At 37.8% G+C, this 24,777-nt stretch overlaps 1 pseudogene; it reads right to left on the minus strand.

Moving 5' to 3' along the window:
- Window positions 1-4,126: 4,126 nt before the first annotated feature.
- On the minus strand, window positions 4,127-4,226 carry LOC127124410 (uncharacterized; annotated as a pseudogene).
- Window positions 4,227-24,777: the final 20,551 nt, after the last annotated feature.

Below are 24,777 nucleotides of genomic sequence, written 5' to 3' on the forward strand. Positions count from 1 at the left end.
ACTGGAGAAAACCAATAGTAGTATACCTACAGAATCCCACAACCTCTACTGATCGAAAAACCAGGTATCGAGCATTAAGTTATGTTCTTTTGGGTTCAGAGTTGTTTAAAAAATCTCCAGAAGGAATGTTGCTGAAATGCCTTAGTGAGTCAGATGCATACTTTGCCCTTTCAACTGTACATAGTGGAACATGTGGGGCACACCAAGTCGGTCATAAGATGAAATGGATTTTATTTCGACAAGGAGTGTATTGCCCTACTATATTGAAAGACTGCGTTGAATTCGCGAAGGGATGTCAAGAGTTCCAGGTGCATGCAGGCATACAACATGTCCATGCAAATGAATTACATTCTATCATCAAACCATGGCCATTTAGAGGTTGGGCTTTGGACTTGATTGGAGAAATTCGACCTCCCTCATCAAAAAGTCAAAGATACATATTTGTAGGAGTTGATCATTTCACAAAATAGATTGAAGCCATACCTTTTCCAAATGTGAGCCAAGAGGATGTGAACAAATTCATTCAAAAGTATATTATTTATAGGTTTGGAATTCCATAAACAATCACAACGGATCAAGGATCAGTATTTACTGGTCGAAAAATGCAGGAGTTCGCCACAAACATGGGTTTCAAATTGGTAACTTCGACACCCTATTATGCTCAGGCTAATGGACAAGTCGAAGCTGCCAATAAGGTGATCATTGGTTTGATTAAAAAACATGTAGGAAAAAAACCTAAGAACTGGCACAAGACTCTGGACCAAATTTTATGGGCATGTCGAACGTCCCCTAAAGAGGATACTAAGTCAACCCATTTTCGCCTAACTTTTGGCCATGATGTTGTCTTACCAGTAGAAATCCACCTGCAATCACCAAGGATTCAGAGGCAGCATGAACTCCCCACAAAATCATATTGGAGCATGATGTTGGATGAATTGGTTGATTTGGACGAGGAAATGTTAAGTGCCTTAGAATTTCTAAGTCAACAAAAGAAAATGATAGAAGTCTCTTATAATAAGAAAGTTAAAGTTAAAAGCTTTACGCCTGGAGATTTGGTCTGGAAAGTGATCCTTCCAATGGATCGAAAAGATAGAGCATTGGGGAAATGGTCCCCAAAGTGGGAAAGCCCTTTCCAAATTCTACATAGCTTTTCTAATGGTGCCTATGAGATCGAAGAGCTCTGCGAAGATAGGAGGATTCTAAGAATAAACGGGAAGTATTTGAAAAAATACCAACCGGCAATCCAAGAGGTAAAAATAAGAGACGAGTAACCGCGTAAATAAAGAAAAAGCCAAAATAGTAAAAATGCCAATATGGTAATAATAAAGTCATAAGTACCTTTCTTGGTCTTTTCCTGAACAAGGAGAAAAACTTTGTCAAACAATTGAATAAAGGAGGTAACATCGCAGAATTCCTCGATGTAATATTTGTCCCACCACTTCCCAAATTCTCGACTACAAACGAAGCTAGGCTCGAAATGAAATGGAGTCAACTGGGTCCTGCCAGTATACTTGGCTATTTGTTTGAAAGTCGTGGTTTCAGTATGAACGACATTGTGAAGGAGGAGGCTACTCTTTTTGTCATATAGGCATTTTGGGAAGACCTGGACCAACCCAAATTGTCGAGCAACAAGGTTGGGCTGGTAGTTATCAGTGTGACTTGGACTTTCGAAGGGTTAAATCGAAGGGTAAGGATCCGAGGCGTCAAGAAGGCTTCCCAAATTAGCAAGGATTTTGTCTCTTGCTTTTTATATGAGGAAGGAAAAGTCCTGGTAAACCATCTAGGGCCAACTTTCCTGAGAGCGAAGGGAGCCATACTCGAAGTAAAATTATGACTTTTAGCGAACATCATGATGTAACTCATGAAGGTTGATTGAAGAGCCTGTCCTTCGTCCTCGGGGGTTAGTTGAGCTAACCTCGGTCCTTCGACTCTCCTGTGCCTGATTTCTTCAGTATCTTCGTCGACGAGGCCCTTGTTGGGAAGATTAGCCTCGAACGTGGCATTGAGCCAAAGTTGTAATAACCAAAAAGGGCCAGACAACAGAAGATTCCCTTTTCCCCCCAAATTCTTTAGTTGAGCCACTCCGTCAATCAAGGATTCGTACAGGCTGGCCAAAATCATCTCACTTAAGCAGACATCATGCCCCGCATGCAGTTGATTAGCCAAGGTGAGATATTTCTTGGCCACTTGTAGTGATTTCGAGCAAAACACAGAGTGCGACAGCCACAGATCCAGGAAAGCTATACGCTCCACATCAGAGACAGTTTTAGTGTCTTTATCATGATAGTGGGCTATATGTGTTAAACATGATGCTCTTGTAGTTGAAAAGGCAATGGTATCTATGGAGTCAATATCATGATCATAAGTGTGGCCAGTGGGTTTCAGCCCTGTGATAGCGGCCATGTCGAAAAGTGTGGGTGTGACCATTCCACAAGGCAGGTGGAAGGTATAATTTGTGTTGTCCCAAAAATACAACGAAGAAACTAACATAGGGTTACTATAAACCAAGTCCAATTTCGACAACATAATAAGGTCGTATATCCCTATATCTTTCCAAGCCTGAGATTTTTGTTTCTCTGTCTTGTTTAACCAATTGGACTAATCAGTGGGATCTTTGAAAGTTGGGGTGGCACGAAAGGCTCTAAAACCATTATTCATAAACCTCAAATCTATAACGTTTTCGGCCGGGGTGTTTTCGGAAGAAGAAGTCCTAGGGTTTTTAGCTTGTCCTATGGGTTTGCATTTATGGTAAGACGGAAAAAACTCTCTAAGCTTGTTGGTATCAGTGTCTAAATATGCTAGAGGTCCAGATAAGGCATAAGTTTTATTAGACACAAAAATAGGAATGAGTACCTGAGAAGCATAAGTCTGGCGTTGTTCCTCTGTCTGAGGTTCTGGTAGGTACTGACGATGACCAACAGCAAGGGGGGCAGATAAAGTAGTAAATGGCGGAAGTTCAAAAATCTTCTTAGGAGCTTTTGACCTATTGGCAGTAGTTTTGAAAGAAACTCATGTTCCCTTGAGAGTTCTGTTTGAAGCATCCATCATTAAGGTTTGAAAAAGCAAAAATCTGGGTTTCAGTTAGAAAGGATTGGGAGAAAAGAAGACCTGAACGTTTGAAAATGCAGAGAATGTGAGGAAGTTCTGAAACGGGTAAGTAATTGGGTTTTATAGACCTATAGGGAGACATTTCAAATCAACATTAATGGTAGACAAGTTAATGGGACACGTGTATCCCTTGGGAAGTGTAGTGAAAATGGCAATTAATGTTATAACCATGATTTCTTAGGAGCTAGGAAACGTGATGAGGGGAAACAATTATGTTGTGGGCTGAAAAGACGTGGGTAGGGAAAAACAATGATGACACTGACGTCACCAGACAAATGGAGGAACTGAAAGGTTTTGCCAACATTAAGTCATGTGCACTTGCAGTCAATACCCCAATCGACTCATAAAGTCGCGATCAAGTTTTTGGCGCCGTTGCCGGGGACTTTTATTTAGTCGATATCGTAACTATTCTGTTACGCTGTAGAGACTAAGGAATTTTTTATTTTTCCTTCTTTTTCGTTGATTTGTATGCCACACACTCGCTCACAAGGCGAACCGTACTACTTACGAATCAACGACGTTGAACGAAATCTCCGAGTCTTACGATGAATTCGGGAGTATCGTGCTGCAAACAATCTTCCTCCAATCGAAATTCCTGATCTCAAAAATCTTCGTCCTTCGCCGATACCCGAGATGGCAGAACCAGCTCGTGCTCTTCGAGATTACGCCGCTCCATCACAAGATGAGCCGCATTCGAGTATTGCTCCACCCGCAATCGAAGCAAACAACTTCGAACTTATACCTTCGCTGTTGCAGGCAGTGCAACAGAATCAATTCTCTGGAAATCCTATCAAGGATCCAAACCTTCATTTATCCGTATTCGTCCAATACGCTGATACTGTTAAAGCTAATGGTGTCACTTCAGAGGCAATTCGACTTCGTCTCTTTCCTTTCTCGTTAAGAGATAAAGCTAGAAGATGGCTTCAGTCTCTTCCTTCCAACTCAGTCACCACATGGAATGAGTTGAAGAAAGTCTTTCTTGCCCGATATTTTCCTCCAAGCAAAACAGCTATGTTAAAATCCCAGATAAATGGATTTAAACAAAAAGATAACGAGTCTCTTTTCGAAGCTTGAGAAAGATACAAAGACATGATGAGACTTTGTCCACACCATGGTTTAGAGGACTGGTTAGTAATTCATACCTTCTATAATGGTCTCTTATACAACACAAGGTTAACAATAGACGCCGCCGCCGGTGGTGCGCTTATGGATAAACCTTACGCTGACGCTTATCAAATTATCGAGAGCATGGCCCATAATCATTATCAGTGGGGAAGCGACCGAACAATGGTAGAAAAACCTCAAACAAAAGGAGGCATGTACGAGATAAGTAGCCTTGATCATGTTAATGCAAAAGTGGATGCTCTTGCCCAGAAAATTGAAAGTTTGAATGTATCACCTCCAGCCACTATGGTTGCTGTAACTCAAAATTGTGAAGTCTGTGGAATTCAAGGTCACACTCCTACAGATTGTCAACTCCTAACAGGAATCCAAGCAGAGCAAGTGAACTATGCTCAAGGAAATCCCTACTCGCATACCTATAACTCAAATTGGAAGAACCATCCTAATTTTTCATATAAGAGTAATAATGCTTTATACGCACCAGGGCAAGCTCCCAGTCAAGCCCCAGCTATACCTCCTGGATATCAAAAGCCAACCCCATCTACACCTAACAATAACGTTCCTAGGAAATCCAACTTGGAAATCATGATGGAGAACTTCATAGCTTCTCAACAACAAACAAATAAAGAGTTCTTAAACCAGAATGTACACACTAACGAACAAATTAAACAACTAGCAAGTAAAGTAGATGCCCTGGCTACCCATAACAAAATGCTGGAAACACAAATCTCGCAAGTAGCTCAACAACAAGCGCCTATTGCTGCCCCAACTGGTACATTTCCTGGACAGCCCCAACCTAACCCGAAAAGCCACGCTCATGCAATTATATTAAGAAGTGGAACAGAGGTAGAAGGACCGTCTGACCCAAGGATTGAGAACCAAAACTCTAAAAAGTCAACTGAGGAAGAAAGTAAACCTAAGGAAAAGGAAGAGTGTAACAAGGAAACCATAGAAAAGAAAGAACCTTATGTACCTCCACCGCCTTACAAACCACCTATCCCTTATCCTCAAAGGCAAATTAAAACCAAAGACGCGGGCCAATTTAAAAATTTTGTTGACCTACTGAAACAATTAAACGTCACCATTCCTTTTACAGAAGCTATTACACAGATGCCCTCATATGCTAAGTTCTTAAAAGAAATTCTTTCTAATAAAAGGAAACTTGAAGATAGCGAAACCGTTACACTCACTGCTGAGTGCAGCGCGATAATCCAAAATATGCCTCCTAAACTTAAAGATCCTGGTAGTTTCTCTATACCCTGCCACATCGGAAAATTTGTCATAGACAAAGCTCTATGCGATTTAGGAGCCGGTATCAGTGTTATGCCCTTGTCCATATGCAAGAGACTTGAAATGGGAGAATTAAGACCAACTAAAATGTTTGTGCAATTAGCAGATCGTTCCGTTAGATATCCTGTAGGAATTCTTGAAAATGTTCCCGTGCGCATAGGTCAATTCTACATCCCAACCGATTTTATAATTATGGACATAAGAGAAGATGAAGTTACCCCCATTATATTGGGAAGACCATTCTTAGCAACCGTCGGTGCCATCATAGACGTAAAACGAGGACGACTCACTTTCGAAGTAGGAGAAGAGAAAATTGAGTTCATTCTTTCCAAATTTTTGAAAGCACCTGCAATAGAAGACACATGTTACTTCATGGATATCATCGATGAATGCATAAAAGAAACAGAATTAGAAAATGACGAATTGTCTGACTGTCGTGTAGAAGACAGACTGAACCAATGTTTAGCAATAACATCGGATCCTACGCAATGCCTTAAGAAACCAACCCTCGACCTGAAAACACTTTCCAAAAATCTGAGATATGAATTCCTAGACTCAGAACTTGAACGACCAGTGATAGTCAATGCAGACCTAGGAAAACTCGAAACCGAAAAACTCCTACATATCTTAAGAAAATATCTAACCGCACTAGGATACAACATCACCGATCTTAAAGGGATAAGTCCTTCTATTTGTATGCACCGCATCATTCTAGAAGAAGACTGTAAAACTTCTAGGGAACATCAGAGGAGAGGTTCCTTAAGGAGTGGTTAAAAAAGATCAAGCTTATAGCTGAAATTTTGGAGCGGTTCCTTAAGGAGTGGTTAAAAAACGGTTTTGATCAAAGATTTAAAATTTAAATAAAGGAGGGAAAAGTATCTTCAGTAGAAACCGCAAGGATACACGTGGAAGCAGAGTGAGCGAACATACACATGCAGGACGCCACGTGTACCGACGTGATTGAAGAACCCTCAGAGCGGTTATTTCGATCCAGTATAAATATAGGGTCTTAGAGTTAGAAAAGTGTGTCAAATTGTGTATAAAAACCTGCAAATTTACTAAGTATTCGTGTGAAGAAGAACTGTAAAACGCAGAATGTACGTTGTCTACACCATTGTTTAATCATTTCAAATCATTACAAAGTTATCTTTACTTTCTCTTCAGAAATATCTTTCCTTGCTCTTTACTCTTAAACACTTTATTTCTTACTTCGTCGTTTACAAGTTTAAAGATCTTTAGTTCATTTCATTACTTTGAACTTTTACCTTACATTCTTAAAGATTCCAGAACTTACCAACCTTTTTGATTGCTTTCAATCCTTCTACAATTTCTGTCATTTACTTCTTCTTTAATAGTTCTAAATACTGATTTAAGATTATTCTTTTGTTCAAGTCACTCTTTTGTCTTTAATTTTTATTTAACGCTTCAATTCGACGTTTAGTTTGATCATTTATCAATGTTACGCTTATGAGAAATTTAGCACATGTCCTAGGATCAATCTGATCGATCCTATAAGTGACCAAATTTAGAAATTTGGAAGATCAACGGTTGTTTACCATTTTCAAGGTAAACAGATAGATATCAGGATGTTCCTAGAATTGGACATCTAGCACAACCTGTTGAGCCATAAGAGTTTCGTCTCTTTTTACCAAGCTCTCCTCCCATTCGGCGAGCTCTTCTATAATATATCGGATAACAAGAGACACAACTCCCACTTCGAGCTCACTCAGATAGATATCACCACCAGTCTTCTTAAGTCAATCTTCGAGATCTTCCACCTGCCCAGCTAATTTAGTCGGGGATCCATGGAGACACCTTTTGATCAATTTATTTTAATACACCATATTTTATTTTGTGATTTTACTGTTATTGATGTGTTTCCTAACTTTAGTTTATTTCTTCTTAATGACTTATTGCTTTTATTTTACTGTTATTAGTGTGTTTCTTAACTTTAGTTTATTTCTGCTTTTTTTTTAAAAATATTTTATTTATTTTCTGAATAAGCCATTATTCGACACCTTCTTGTTATGTATGTCATAACTTGAGCTACAAAATGTCATTTGACGCGTTCTTATATGCGTTAGAAAGCTGAGAGGATAAACTACAAATTTTGTGTTGAAGTTAGAAACCAATTCGGAGTGAAGAAGAGTCAAAATAATGTGTTTTCATGCCAGACTTTATAAATTATTTAGTTTTAGGCCATTTTTTATGTTTATCGGGTCGGTTGCTATTAAGGCCCAATTTCTTTTTTATTTAAACAAATTTCGCAGATTTAGGGCATTCATTTAGTATTTTATGAAATAGCAAAGAGAGCTTACAAATTCTATGGAGAATCAATCACCTAGGGTGATCTGTTGTATTCAGATTCCACAACTTTGAGATTTTTATAATTTTCAATTCTATTTTGATTTCTTTTTAATTCTGCTTTTGAATTTGATGCTTAATTCGATTACTTAATTCGATTGCTGCTTATAGGAGATAATTGATTAAATTTGATCGTGTTCTTGATCCTTATCTTTAAGCGTATTTGATCTAGATTTTTTCGTTAACTCGCGTGATCTTTAACCTTTTTCTTAATTAGTAAAATCAGATCATAAACCATATAATATCAATTACGCTTGTTTAATCGATATTGTAATTGAATAGGATCGAATTCACTTAGGGAATTGGAATTATAAGAATCGATGATAAGTCAGAAACCGAACCAGTAGATTAACTTGTTCGACATATTTGTTTTAGTTTACCTTTTTACCATTACAGTTCCATAACTTTAAACCCCCTTTATTCCAATCGGTTGGTTAAAATTATCAAGAGTCCTTGCGATATGGCTCGAGTGTTGCTTTCGTTTACTACATTATAAAAAACTCATTTTTGATCAGTGTGCAGCAACGATTCAAATTGGCGTCGTTGTCGGGGACTCTTGTCGATTTTAACCAATAATAGAGTCATAGGTGTTGCTATTCCGCGTCTTGGCCCATGCATTCTTGCCATTTTAGCTAATTCACGATCTAGCGTCAAAACCCAATTTTTTGAAAAATGGGGTCCGAATCAAAAAAATTACGTGCCATTTTAGAGGAAAAATATCAGGGTTCAAAGTCCCGTATTTTGGGACAAAATAAAAATATGGGACACCCCCTAAAAAATCCTAAATTCCTTATTTTTCTATTTTTTAAATTTATTTTGTTTTCATATTTTTGAAAAAATCCGAAAAATCTGTGGAGTCTTATTTTGATTTTATTTGATTTTTAGTGATATTTCCATATTTTATTTTATTTCATTTTAATCTTTTTTCATTTTTTCAATTATTTTTCTCATTAGGGACATTGTTGGTACTTTCATATTTGTTGCATTGCTGACTCATGGTGCATGAATACTAGGTCTAACTGTTCTGATTTGTTTGATTTTAATCTTGAAGTAGAAAGAACTTTTCACGTATGTCGTAGAGTCAATCAGGCTAGTACTAGTGCACCCATAAGTGATAGTGATTATAATTTTGTGTTCTCTCATAATTTGTTTGATTATGAATTTGAGTTTAATTATCATAACATGAGTGAACAAAGAACTATAAGAGAACTTGTTGCACCAGATGTGAATTATAATGCACTTTGTATTGAGTATCCTAAAGTTGTTGCACCTTTTGAATTGAAATCTGGTTTAATACACTTATTTCCAAGGTTTAGTGGTCTTGCAGGCGATGATCCGCATAAGCATCTGAAAGAATTTTGGGTTATGTGTTCTACACCACCAAGGCCTCAAGGAATCACTGAAGATCATGTCAAGATCAGAGCCTTTCCATTCTCACTACAAGGTGCTACATAAGATTGGTTGTATTATCTTGAGACGAATTATGTCACAAGCTGGAATAATCTAAAAAAGTGTTCCTAGAAATATTTTTTCCTACCTCAAGAGCTACTTCAATCAGAAAATAAATATGTGGTATTAGATAAGTTAACATGGAATCATTGGCTGAATATTGGAAGAGATCCAAGCAGTTAGTGTTGAGTTGTCATCAACACCAGATTTCTAAACAATTATTTTTCCAATACTTTTATCAGGGATTGATACCTATAGACAAAAATATTTTGGATGTTGCTAGTGGAGGAGCACTTGTTGTTAAGACCCCAGTTGCAGATAAAACCTTAATTGAAAACATGTCACTTAACTCCCAACCATTCACAACCAGAAACAACTTTGTGGTTCTGACAAAAGGAGTGTATGAGATTCAAACTTCTTCTTCCAACAAGGATTTAGAAACCATAATTGATGAGCTTACTTCATTGGTGAGACATATGGCAGTAGGGAAAACTCAAACATAGGTTATATGGAATTTGCACCTATCTTGAACACCATACATATACGTGTCCTACCTTGCAAGAGGGTGTAATTACTAATTTTCCTAAAGCATATGCAGCTAACATTTACAATCCTCAAAGCAACAACCAATATATGTACAACACTCCTGACATATCCAATAACATGTACCATCATAACTAGAGAAACCATTCGAACCTTTGATATAGGAATCCATCCACACAACAACCTAGTCAACAACAATTGATGCTACCACAACCACTACCATATAACACTCAACAAGTAACCACCCCTGCACCTTTCGGGCCTTTATTAGAGCACCTTGTCATGAAAATGGCTATACATAATCTCCAATTTCAACAACGAACAAATTCTAGTATTGAATTTGCAGACACAGATTGGACAACTTACCACTTCAGTTAATGTCATGCAAGCTCAAGGATCCAACCAATTACCTGCCCAAACAGTAGTGAATCCAAAAGGACCTAATGTGAGTGAAATTTCCTTGATATCCAGAAAAGTGTTGAACTTGTTGAATGAGCCCCATAAAAAAGTAACAAAGTTGAGCCCACACCTAATCCTGGTTCTGAAGTTGTTGTTGATACTGAGAAAGAGAAAGAGTATGTACCATCACTTCCTTTCCCGCAGAGAGCATTGAAAAATAAAAAGATGGATGGGGAAGATAAGGATAAGGAGATATTGGATATATTCAGGAAGGTGGCAGTAAATATTCCACTTCTTGATGTGATTAAGCAAATTCTAAAGTATGCCAAATTTTTGAAAGACTATGCACTCACAAGAGGATATTGAAGGGAAATGAGAGAGTTAATATGAGAAGAAATATTTCAGCCTTCATTCAACCTAAGGTACCAGAAAAAGTTACAACTGAGTGGAATGTGTCAGCTCTCACTAAGGCTATGCCCCAAAAGTGCAAAGATCCAAGAACTTTTGCTATTCCCTGTACAATTGGGGATAGTAAATTCAAAAATTGCATGCTAGACTTAGGAGTTTCCATTAATGTTATGCCTACTTATTTTAATAACAATCTTGATCTTGGTCCTTTAAAGAATACATGTCTAACCATTCAGCTGGAAAACATGAGCACTGCTCGCTCTACCGGAGTAGTGGAGGATGTCCTTGTTCAAGTTAATGACTTGATTTTTCCTGCCGATTTCTACATGGACATGGAAGGAGAAACTAATTCAAGCAGAGCGCCCATCATTTTAGGCATGCCATTTATGAAAACATCAAAAACAAACATTATTGTTGAAGATGAAACAATATCCATGGAGTTTGGTGATATCATTGCAAAATTTAACATCTTTGATGCTATGAAACATCCCATGGAAGAACATTGTATTTTTTACATTGAATTGCTTTATTAGCTAGTCAATGATACTTATTCTGAGTTTTCAGCTGATTTTCCATCATTGTTTGACTTTGATGATACTTACTGAAATTCTAGTTATCAGACTTTCGATGTCACACGGGTTGTTATGACATCCAATTCTGCACAGACAAGAATTATGCAGAACTTAAAAGTAAGTGCAGTAAATAACACAAGTAATTGTTTACCCAGTTCAGTCCAACATGACCTACGTCTGGGGGCTACCAAGCCAGGGAGGAAATCCACTATTAGTAGTATTAATTCAGACCTTAAACCAACTGTTTAACCCTATCACTTAATACCTACCCAATGCAATTTCAATCATACACTAAGATCAGAGTTCCTACTCACTCCCCCTCAATCACCTCAATGATTACTACCTTTAATCAATATTAAAGACAATTATGAAGTCACACTTCAAACAACTCTTGATTGTGCTTAACAGCTTTAATCAAGATACACAGCACTCACGCTTAAAAGCTTAGAGTGACACAACACTTACAACTCAATGAACACCCTATACCAATGCAATCATCTATGTGATAATAGCTTGGCTTACAAGATATGTCTAATACAAGACTCACAAAAATACAGCAGTGAAGTATGATGAACACACTAAATCTTCACGCCTCAAAATCCCCAGTTCTGAATGAAGGATTGCCATCCTTTTATATTGCAGCACTTAGGCCTTGTACTTGTATTCTCCTGAATTTAAGGTCACACGAGTTCCCCTAAATTCCACATATAGGTTACTAACAAATAGGCTATTTGTTAGGTTCATTAAATGTAGCTTGGTTGTTGGTTTCCTGGATTTTCTCTCAGCTGTTGAATCCCTGAAGAATAGCCTGAGAAAACTGCTGAAACAGAAAAACTAAACAACCTACAATATAGCATATGCTGTCAGGAATGAATGTCACAACATTCAGTTTGACATCTAAATCAAGGACCATATGCTAAGTCTGTTTTTCCTGAAAACAAACTGTACAAATTTGTTGAACTATACAGGACCAATCTGTCCATACCTCAGTATCAGCGTACAATAGTAAATGTCAAGACATCCAATTTGACATTTACACAATTAGCCTTATGTCAGGTCTGGTATTTCCTTGATAACCAGCCTGAAAGTAAATACTGAGTTATAGCAGAACACCAACTGTTCTATTCCTCAGTATCTGCTGACAGGGATGAATGTCATAACATCCAGTTTGACATTCAATAAATCCTGTATTAGCTAAACCTGCAGTATACTACTCAGACTGTCATGACATCAGCCAAGACATCAGAGTACAACTAGATATTCTAACATACAATGCAGTCAAACAAACATCTCCACAGCATGTCATGACATCAGTCAAGACATTAGAATCCAGCTAGTGTTTTACCATACAATGCAGCCAATTAAACATCTACAAACTCCCCCTTTGGCAAATTTTTGGCTAAAACACTTTGGTCTCACAACAGAGTCCATAGCAGCGGAAACCTCACATCTAGCAGGGAATTAACCTAGCTAATACACTCAGAGTGGCAGCACACTCACACAAATGGAAGTTAAATAAAAACTTCACATATCAGCACACATACAGAAGTTAAATAAAAACTTCTAATTGCAGCACACACACAGTTACTCACTCTCATAGAAGTGGAACATCAACTGCATAGTAAGGGATCTTGAATCTATCATGAATATCTATTTTAACAAAACACTCTGTTGTCCTGGGGTATCACCTGTTACTCCCCCTTTTTGTCAAAAATGTTGCCAAAGCAACACTTCAAATTACAGATCCACACACAAATGACAGAATTACAGACTTGGTTTTACTTCACAGTTTCAACCAAGTCAACACCCACTTGATCTTGCTTCACAGCTTTGATCAAGTAGTCACACACTCTTGCTTTACAGTAGGTACCACCATATCAGATGCCATGACTTTGTGTTTGACATCCAGAACCACTCCTGCATGAACATTGTCCTTGAACTCCTGCAGGTGCATAGGATGCCTCAAGTTAGGAAATCTCATTAACCTCTTGTTGCCACACTTGTTGCAAGTGACAAAGCTATGATCTGTTGACCAATCAGAGCACACTTTTAATTGTTTAATAGTCAGAGATATTAAACAATACATCCCAAACATCATTGGTTGCTATAAGTCCTCAGAAAGGCATATTCCCAGTTTGCCCCTTAAATTTTCAAACTGAGTAGCATCCAGAGCCTTTGTAAATATGTCAGTCAGTTGTAGTTCAGTGGCTACATGTTCCAAGGTAATCACTTTGTCTTCCACCAGATCTCTGATGAAGTGATGTCTAATGTCAATATGTTTGGTCCTGCTGTGTTGGATGGGATTCTTGGAAATATTGATGGCACTGAGATTATCACAGAACAATGTCATGACATTTTGAGAGACATTGTACTCAGTAAGCATCTGTTTCATCCACACCAGTTGGGAACAACTGCTTCCAGCCGCTATGTATTCAGCTTCTGCAGTGGACAGAGATGCACAGTTCTGCTTCTTGCTGAACCATGATATGAGATTGTTTCCCAAGAAGAAACATCCTCCTGATGTGCTTTTTCTGTCATCAGCACTCCCAGCCCAATCAGCATCACAATACCCAGATAGGACAGGCTCAAAGCCATGAGAGTACAGCATACCATAGTCACAAGTCCCATTGATATACTTGAGAATCCTCTTGACTTGATTCAAGTGGCTCACTTTGGGATCTGCTTGGTATCTAGCACACACTCCAACTGCATAGGAAATATCAGGTCTACTTGCAGTTAGGTATAGTAGACTACCTATCATGCTTCTATACAAGCATTGATCAACACTGGGACCTCCATCATCTTTGGTTAACTTTAAATGAGTAGGTGCAGGAGTTCTCTTGTGCCTAGCATTATCCATACCAAACTTCTTAACTATGTCTTTGGCATACTTGCTTTGGGAGAGAAACATAGAATCCTCCATTTGGTTGACTTGCATTCCAAGAAAATAAGTCAGTTCCCCAACCAGACTCATTTCAAACTCAGATTGCATCTGGTGAACAAAATGTTTCACCATTTTCTCTGACATTCCGCCAAAAACAATATCATCCACATAGATTTGGGCAATCATGATTTTGCCATATGTATCCTTCACAAACAAGGTCTTATCTATCCCACCCTTTTTGTACCCATGAGAGGTCAGAAATTCAGTCAACCTTTCATACCAAGCTCTAGGTGCTTGCTTCAACCCATACAAGGCTTTCCTCAACTTGTACACATGTTTAGGTTGGTTAGGATCACATAACCCTTTAGGTTGTTCCACATAGACTTCTTCATTTAAGTAGCCATTTAAAAATTCACTCTTCACATCCATTTGGAACAATTTGAATTTCAGAATGCAGGCTACACCTAACAACAATCTGATGACTCAAGTCTAGCAACGGGTGCAAACGTCTCATCAAAATCAACCCCTTCAACTTGAGTATATCCTTGAGCCACTAGTCTTGCTTTATTCCTAGTGATTACTCCTTTCTCATCAGACTTGTTCTTGTAAATCCACTTGGTACCAATGATGTTAGTCCCTTCAGGTCGTGGAACTAGCTCCCATACTTCATTCCTTTTAAACTGCTCCAGTTCATCTTGCATGGCATTGATCCAATATTCATCAGTCAGGGCTTCTTTCACATTTTTTGGTTCAACCTTGGATACAAAACAGGAATTTGAGCTAATTTCCTGTGATCTGGTAGTCACACCACTATTGGGATCCCCTATGATAAGATCCTTAGGGTGGTCTTTCTGAATTCTGATAGATGGCATTTTAGTGGGTGCATCTACCTCACATTCAGAAGGAGTCTCCTGTACTTCTTCAGACTTGACTGGTATGTCTGTTGAAGTATCAAGGAATGTTCCAACATCCTCTATGACATCGATTCCTTCCTCTTTATCATCCACAATAACATTTATGGATTCCATCAGGACATTGGTCCTGTAGTTGAACACTCTGTAAGCTCTGCTGTTAGTTGAGTATCCTAGGAATATACCCTCATCACTTTTGGGATCCATTTTCCTTCTCTGTTCACGATCTGTGAGAATGTAACATTTACTTCCAAAGATATGAAAGTACTTCACAGTGGGCTTTCTGCCTTTCCATATTTCATACAGAGTGGAGGAGGTTCCTTTTCTCAAGGTGACTCTATTATGAACATAGCAAGCTGTATTCATAGCTTCAGCCCAAAAGTGCATAGGGAGCTTCTTTGCATGAATCATAGCTCTGGCAGATTCTTGAATAGTTCTGTTTTTCCTTTCAACTATTCCATTCTGCTGAGGAGTTATAGGGGAGGAGAACTCATGACTTATTCCTTCAGACGAGCAAAACTCATCGAACTTGGAATTTTTGAACTCCGTACCATGATCACTCTTAATTCGGACAACACAACTGTCCTTTTCCCTTTGAAGTCTGATGCACAGTTCTTTAAAGACATCAAATGCATCTGACTTTTCTCTGATGAAGCTTATCCAAGTGTATCTGGAATGGTCATCAACCACCACATATGCATACCTCTTTCCACCCAGACTTTCAACCTGCATAGGTCCCATTAAGTCCATGTGCAACAGTTTCAGAATTCTGGAAGTTGTAGGATGTCCCAGCTTAGGGTGTGACATCTTGGTTTGCTTGCCAACCTGGCATTCTCCACAGACTCTTCCTTCATCAATAAGCAGTTTTAGGATTCCTCTAACTGCTTCCTTGGATATGATCTTTTTCATTCCCCTTAAGTGGAGATGACCAAGGCGTCTATGCCACAGCTTCACCTCCTGTTCTTCCTTGGCTGAGGAGCACGTTGTGGAAAAGTTTGAGAGCTTAGGTTCCCACAGATAACAGTTATCTTTGGATCTGGATCCTCTCATAACTTCTTGATTCTCTCCATTTGTCACAACACATAGCTCCTTAGTGAACTGAACACAGTATCTTTGATCACATAGCTGGCTTATGCTGATGAGGTTGGCCGTTAGTCCTTTTACTAACAGTACATTATTCAGTTCTGGGACTCCAGAGCAGTCTAGCTTACCCACACCTTTTATTTTTCCTTTAGCACCATCACCAAAGGTCACATAACTGGTAATGTGAGGTTGTATATTCACCAATATATTCTCCATACCAGTCATATGTCTTGAGCAGCCACTGTCAAAGTACCAATCTTCTCTGGTAGATGCCCTCAGAGTTGTGTGAGCTAACCTAGCATACCATTGTCGCTTCTTGATGGGGACATAGTGCCTATATGTCTTATGCTTAGGTCTGACATGAGGGGCTTGGTTAGGGTAACCATGAAGCCTGTAGCAGAAGGCTTTTATATGGCCAAGCCTACCACAGTGGTGACATCTCCATTTTTGGAATTTCCTCTTCTGATGATTATTCATCCTGGTTCCCTGATGTTGAGACATTGGGTGTGACCTCCGCTTGAATTTCTGAACTTTAGCCTTTGGGCGTTTGAGTTCAGTTGAGGATTTTTTCACGAAGCCTAAACCAGATATGGTTCCAGACTTCTGTCCCACCTTTAGGATCTCTTCCAAGGTGTCAGTTCCTTTATTCAACATTCTGATGGATTTAGTCATTTGATCCAGCTTGGAGGTCATCAAGGTTATCTCACCATTTAGACCCTTTATGACTGTCAGGTGCTTCTGTCTCTCATCTTCCAGCTCCTTGATGCGCTTCTTCTGCTTTTCTCCTTGTACACGCACTTCTGCACTAGTGACACATAGCTTCTTATAAGCTACAGCAAGTTCATCAAGGGACAGTTCATCTTCACTTGAGTCATCATCAGTGGCACAAACACTCGTTAGTGCAGTGACATGTTTAGCAGATTTTCCTTCAGCTTCACTTTCAGAATCTCCCTCAGACCATGAGACAACTAGCCCTTTCTTTTGCATCTTGAGGTAGGTGGGGCATTCAGCTCTAATGTGTCCATAGCCTTCACATCCATGACATTGGACTCCCTTGCCTTGGTTGAACTTTTCTTCAGAAGTTGATCTTTTCCTGATGTCAGACGAGGTGTTCATGACATTTGGTCTACCTCTTTGATCAATCTTCTTCACGAACTTGTTGAACTGTCTCCCAAGCATGGCTATGGCTTCTGATATGCTTTCATCACTTCCAGTATATCCTGCTTCTGACTCCTTTTCAGTATTTGATACAAAAGCTACGCTTTTGTTCTTCTTTTCAACATTCTCACACATGCCCATTTCAAAGGTTTGGAGAGAACCAATGAGCTCATCCACCTTCATGATGCAGATATCTTGAGCCTCCTCTATGGCTGTGACCTTCATAGAAAATCTCTTAGGTAATGACCTGAGAATCTTTCTTACAAGTTTCTCTTCAGCCATTTTCTCACCTAAGCCACCAGAGGTGTTTGCAATCTCAAGAATATTCATGTGAAAGTCATGAATAGTCTCATCCTCTTTCATTCTCAGATTTTCAAACTTGGTGGTCAGCATCTGAAGTTTGGACATCTTCACCTTGGAGGTACCTTCATGAGTTATCTTGAGGGTATCCCAAACTTCCTTAGCCAGCTCACAATGGTGCACCAGCCTGAAGATGTTCTTACTGATTCCATTGAACAATGCATTCAAGGCCTTAGAATTTCCAAGGGCTAATGCCTCTTGCTCCTTGTCCCACTCTTCTTCAGGAATTTGCACACTGACTCCATCTTCACCTGTCTTCGTTGGATGTTCCCATCCTTTGTTGACAACTCTCCAGACTTTGCTATCTAGAGACCTTAAGAAGGCTATCATGCGAGGCTTCCAATCATCATAGTTAGAACCATCCAGCATGGGTGGTCTATTTGAGTGTCCTATATCCTTGTACATGGTACTAGAAAGTAACTTCCCTAGATCTCACCCAGAAATTAACAGGCAGGGTGCCTGCTCTGATGCCAATTGAAATTCTAGTTATCAGACTTTCGATGTCACACGGGTTGTTATGACATCCAATTCTGCACAGACAAGAATTATGCAGAACTTAAAAGTAAGTGCGGTAAATAACACAAGTAATTGTTTACCCAGTTCAGTCCAACATGACCTACGTCTGGGGGCTACCAAGCCAGGGAGGAAATCCACTATTAGTAGTATTAATTCAGACCTTAAACCAACTGTTTAACCCTATCACTTAATACCTACCCAATGCAATTTCCATCTTACACTAAGATCAGAGTTCCTACTCACTCCCCCTCAATCACCTCAGTGATTACTACCTTTAATCAATATTAAAGACAATTATGAAGTCACACTTCAAACAACTCTTGATTGTGCTTAACAACTTTAATCAAGATACACAACACTCACGCTTAAAAGCTTAGAGTGACACAACACTTACAACTCAATGGACACCCTATACCAATGCAATCATCTATGTGATAATAGCTTGGCTTACAAGATATGTCTAATACAAGACTCACAAAAATACAGCAGTGAAGTATGATGAACACACTAAATCTTCACGCCTCAAAATCCCCAGTTCTGAATGAAGGATTGCCATCCTTTTATATTGCAGCACTTGGGCCTTGTACTTGTATTCTCCTAAATTTAAGGTCACGCGAGTTCCCCTAAATTCCACATATAGGTTACTAACAAATAGGCTATTTGTTAGGTTCATTAAATGTAGCTTGGTTGTTGGTTTCTTGGATTTTCTCTCAGCTGTTGAATCCCTGAAGAATAGCCTGAGAAAACTGTTGAAACATAAAAACTAAACAACCTACAATATAGCATATGCTGTCAGGAATGAATGTCACAACATTCAGTTTGACATCTATATCAAGGACCATATGCTAAGTCTGTTTTTCCTGAAAACAGACTGTACAAATTTGCTGAACTGTACAGGACCAATCTGTCCATACCTCAGTATCAGCGTACAATAGTAAATGTCAAGACATCCAATTTGACATTTACACAATTAGCCTTATGTCAGGTCTGGTATTTCCTTGATAACCAGACTGAAAGTAAATACTGAGTTATAGCAGAACACCAACTGTTCTATTCCTCAGTATCTGCTGACAGGGATGAATGTCATAACATCCAGTTTGACATTCAATAAATCCTGTATTAGCTAAACCTGCAGTATACTACTCAGACTGTCATGACATCAGCCAAGACATCAGAGTACAACTAGATATTCTAACATACAATGCAGTCAAACAAATATCTCCACAACATGTCATGACATCAGTCAAGACATTAGAATCCAGCTAGTGTTTTACCATACAATGCAGCCAATTAAACATCTACACTTACTCTTGCGATTCATGCACTATCTCTAACCTTTGTTCTGTTTATGCTGAGATTGATGTTGCCCTGCAGGTTAACATTTTTCCTACATATGAAGTTATAGATGAATATGTTTATGCAGCTAAAGCTCTCGACATCCCAGTTGTCCCAACCACACCATCCATCGAACAACCACTTTCCTTAGAGCTTAAACTACCTCTTGAAAATCTAAAATATTCATTTTTGGAGTGGAATGAAAAGCTACCGGTAATAATTTCATCTAACCTTGATTTTGATCAATAAGAGAAGCTTTTTCAGGTTTTGAAGAAGCATAAGAAGGAAATTGGATTGACCTTGGTTGACATACCTGGTATTAGCCCCTCCATATGTATGCATAAGATTTTGGTTGAGGACAGAGCTAAAGTAGTGAGGCAGCCCCAAAGGAGACTTAATCCTTTGATTATTGATGTTGTGAAGAATGAGGTAACCAAACTATTAGAAACAAGTGTCTTATATCCTATCTTTTATAGTAATTGGGTAAGCCCAATGCAGGTTGTACCTAATTTAAAAAAACTTGTTCCCACTAGAGTTTAGAGAAGTTGGATAGTTTGTATTGGCTACAGGGGGTTAAACCAATAAACTATAAAGGATCACTTTCCTTTACTGTTCATTGATCAGATGCTTGAACGGTTAGCTAGTAAATCACATTATTGTTTTCTTGATGGTTTGTAGGTTACTTTCAGATCCATATTTCACCTGAGTGTAAGACCCTAATTTTGACCCTAAGATCCCTCATGGCATCATATCATTGCACAAGTGCATTGCCTCAAGGATCATAGCATGTTTGGCTCCTTAACCCTAGGGTTGGGATTTGTGTGAGTGGTTTGAGACCACCAAGCATGCTTGTATTGTATATTATTGCTTTTCTTATTTTTATTACTAACCAAAAGCACAAAAATATGTCACTAACTCTTTTTGTTTTGAAGCTCAAGTGACCATGTGCTCCCATGCTCCTAGGAGGCTCCTAAGCTCAATGCAATGGCTAGATGAAGATGAGAAAAAACATGAAAATGGTCCAAAAAGTTCCTAATCATAATAAATGTCTCCAAAGTATCTCAGTGTGCCAATTTTATCAAGATAACCCAAAGGTCTTGAGGATTGTTTCCCAAGAAAACCCTAATTCAACTATGCTTTGATTGTGCCTTGCTCATGAAGCAACCTCAACCTATGATCAAATTTAATCAAGGGAAGTTATTTCATTCATTATTTTATTCATATTTGAGTCTATTTTAGGATCCTCAATCATTCATTCATCAAGATTGGAAGTTTGGCCTTGAAAAGTTGACCAGTCAAATCATCTGACTAAACTGAGGATCACTGAGATACAACTTTTGATGTGTTTGTCAAATGAAGATGACCCCAAGATCAAACATGTTCTTAAGAACAATATGAAAAACTTTCATGTTCATCAAAAATCCATTTGAAACTTTTAAGGTCATCATTCATTTCAAAACATTATAGGTCATTTTGATTGAAACCCTAATTTTGGGTCAACTTCCCAAGGACCTAACTTCCTTAATTTTTATGATTTTGAGGTGAGACCAAATGCATTGGAAATCTTAAGATGTATAATTAAAAGGTTATGTTGGACAAAACTTCATAATCCTAAAATAAATACATGTGATAATACAAAACATTATAGGTCACTTTGGACCTAAGTCATTGAATTTGAAAAATGTCCAACTTCAAGTGCCCATAACTTTCTCATGAAAAATCCAAATGATGCAAAACTTGAGTCTAAATTGATCATCTTGAAAATATCTACAACTTTGAAGTTAGAGGTTTTTCCATTTGAAGCTTTCATAATTGAAACAGAAGGGCTTGAAGAGGCTTGCTTTTGGTAAAAAAATTCAAAGGTGACTTAGACATGTTTTGTGCCCAAACTTTCACAGCCAGTTTTCATTAATTTCCAAACTCCAAATGAATTTTTTCCCAACATGACTTTTGTTCCTCATTTCAAGAGATTTCCAACCATTACTCACATTAATTTTTTGGACTTTCCATGTGTGAGTTTCGAAGAGCTCTTTCTTCATGTTCATTTTGATATTTTATGGTGAAAACTTGAAATGCAAGTTGTTTCAGTCCAATGCACACGACCAAATGGTGTTCTCATGATCTCAGCAAACTTTTTCATCCACCTTTGGGCTTTGCATGCGCCTGTACAGGCCCATGCACCAAAATTCAAATGGCCATGCACATGAAAAAAGCGTGGGAATCAGCCATATCCAACTATAAATAGAGGTGCCTTGAGCTTCATTTAACAACCAAGCGGAGATCTGAATTGCTGCTGAATTGAAATCCCAACCCTCTCTAAAGAAATTTTCAGTTTTATCTTTCTCTTTCAAGCTTGAAATTCAACATCATTAGTTGATTTTCAAAGCTCAATTCCTTAACCTATCATCTCCATCACACTTCCAGAGCAAAAACAGATCAAGAGCTTGAAGGATTTGTGGCATTTGAAGCTTCATTTCAGAGGTAGAACCTCAAATTTTTTTGATCTAGATCTTGCAATACAATGTGATTTTCTTTGGTTTATGTTGTTTTCTGAAGTCCTCATGCTTGAGGCAGACCAGTGGTGGTCTTAATTGTGCAAATCGTGCCATTCCAGTTGACACACCATGATTTTCAAGCTCACATTTCTCCCTAAATAGGAATGATGAGGATGATCCATGGTTACAGTGGTGATGTACATCACCTTAGCTTCATTTTGATGCCCTCATTTTTCATTTTCATTGCAATTTATTTTCCTGCGTGTGGTGGCCGGAAATGGTTAGATCACCGGAGAAGGTGGTGGTTTCCACCACCATCCCCACGTGTTTGAGTCTCAGCCTTTGGATCGTGCCTAAACGTTATAATCGTGGCCATCCAATGCGATTACTTGTTTTAATGCCATGTGATGCGCGCTTGACTTAGGTCTACAATGTATACGCGCCTCTGAGCCACATGATCCATGCCACGTCAATTAATGAAATGATCTGATGGCGCTGGATTTTTCTATTATTCTTATTTTCTTTTAATTTTAGTTAATTCCTTTTATTTTCAAAAATTCATAAATATCTTATTTGAAGTCACAAAAATATGAGACCAATGCCAAAAAATTTCTTGAAAAATCTAGTTTCATATTTTGATTTTTAATTATTTTTGTGACTTCATTTAATATTTTTTGTAAATTATTTGATTTTTAATAGTTTTAATTCATTTTTAATTACTTTCTGATATTTGAAAAATCCAAAAATATTTTCCTAACACCTATGGATCATGATAAGTCAATGAAAAATAGTCTCATCAATTTCTTATTTGATTTGAGATTTTAATTCATATTGTGTTATTTTTCATTATTTTTAATTGTTTTTAAATAGTTTTTGATTTCAAAAATTGTTGAATTTTTTTGTCAAAGTTTATTTTACCATGTTAAACCTATGAGAATTTAATTGGACTTGTTGAGGTTGATTTGAATGAAATTTGAGGTTTGACCATATTTTGTTCATTTTATTTTGCATTTATTTTAATTCAAAAAAATACCAAAAAAATATGATTGACTTGTTGACTTGTAATCTTCATTTCTTTTTTGTTTAGCATTGATTGATGATGATTTGGTTCACTTTTGACCAATTGAGTTTGATACTTGAATTCTCTTTCCATCCATTTCATCTTCATCCCTTTCTTTTCATAATTTGGCCAATGAGTTAATGTCTTATGGTTGGTCTTGACAAATGAGAGGTTTAACCTTCTTTGATCCAAACCAAACTTAACTTGATCTAAGATCAAGTGAGTTGTTTTGTGTCCAAGATAGGTTGCTTCTTGGTTAAGCAAAAAACCTAAAGTCCATACAAGGCCCTTCCCCTTTTGTTTTGGCATGGCAAGTTTTAGGAGCTTGGATTACTAGTCATGATCTCTAACTTGTGTTTATTTGCCTATAGTTTTATTGACCGGCCTCAGATAGGTGTGACTACTACATTAGTCCACTTACGAATGCTTAACATAGTGCTACATTGTCTTATGACAAACTAACATAACTTCACTAATTACTAACTTTAATTTGAGCATTTAATTTCTTGCCTTTTACTTTAATGCAATTTATTTCTTGCTTATTTATTCATATTGCTTTTCATTTTGCTCACTTGAACACATATCTTATGTTTACGTCATTTTTCTTTTGCTTATTTGAGCTCATTATTGTATATACATATATTGTTGTCTTGTGTTTGTTTTGTCTTTGTTTTGTGTGAACCTAATGCAAAAAGGAGAAAGGACTTAGAATTAGGACTTACCTATGCTTAAAGGAGTTCAAGAGCAACTAGGCCTCATGCCTTTAGAATGCTAAACTTGTTGAAGAGCAACTAGGCCTCATGCCTTTAGAATGCTAAATTTCAAAGTTGACTCCAAAGGACTTCCTTTCCAAAACTTATTCTTTGTCCATTCCCCTTATTGTGTTGTGAACTTTTTGATGTTTGCTCTTGTATGATAGGGATCCCATCTTGAGATAGTAAAGAGGACCATTGTCATGAGTAGCCAAGTTAAGAGAGACAAGCCAAATGGAGATCCTAGGAGCTTGAATCTAATTTGTTTGATTGCTTGATTGTGTGCTAAGTCCAAAGGAAAGAAGCATCTTGAATCATCTCTATGATTTCAAGAAAAGGAACTCTAAGGGTTTTATCTTCTCCCTCTTATCTTTGTATGCTCTAGGACTAGCCCTTCTCTTCTTCTCCCCACTCTAACCCAGGCCAAAAATCATTTTCTTGCAAACTTTGACTTTATTTCAAACTAGAAACCTAGGCCTTATGCCTTTGACTTTGCAAAATCTTTTCATAAATACTCATTGTGAATGAATCTTAATCCAACTTTAACTTCATTTTGTAAATAAATATAACTTGTAAATATAATTCACTTCAAGTTGTTTTTGTGGTTCCAATAGCCACCTTTGTTAAAACCTTTTCATAAACATTAGTCATAGGTTTGAGTTATCATAGTGGTTGATGTGAATCTCACCTTATCCTTAGTGATTGGATTATAATTCTTCCATACTTATTATAGGGTTAACCCCTCACTAGTATGTTGAAGCTCTCTTCACATGGTGGATTGTTGGTTTAGGTTGAGTTTTCTCCCTTTGATAACAAAAGACCTTAAGGCTTTTTATCAACCAATTCACCAATCTTTGAGATTTTTACCCCGAACTATGAGGTTTTGATCCTACCTTTGTGATGGTACGTAGGCAATGGGTTTATCCATTCAAACAATAAATTTGTAAATATAATCTATTATCTTCTCA

Source organism: Lathyrus oleraceus, chromosome 2 (assembly GCF_024323335.1).
Source record: "Lathyrus oleraceus cultivar Zhongwan6 chromosome 2, CAAS_Psat_ZW6_1.0, whole genome shotgun sequence".
In the NCBI taxonomy this organism is placed as follows: Eukaryota; Viridiplantae; Streptophyta; class Magnoliopsida; order Fabales; family Fabaceae; genus Lathyrus; species Lathyrus oleraceus.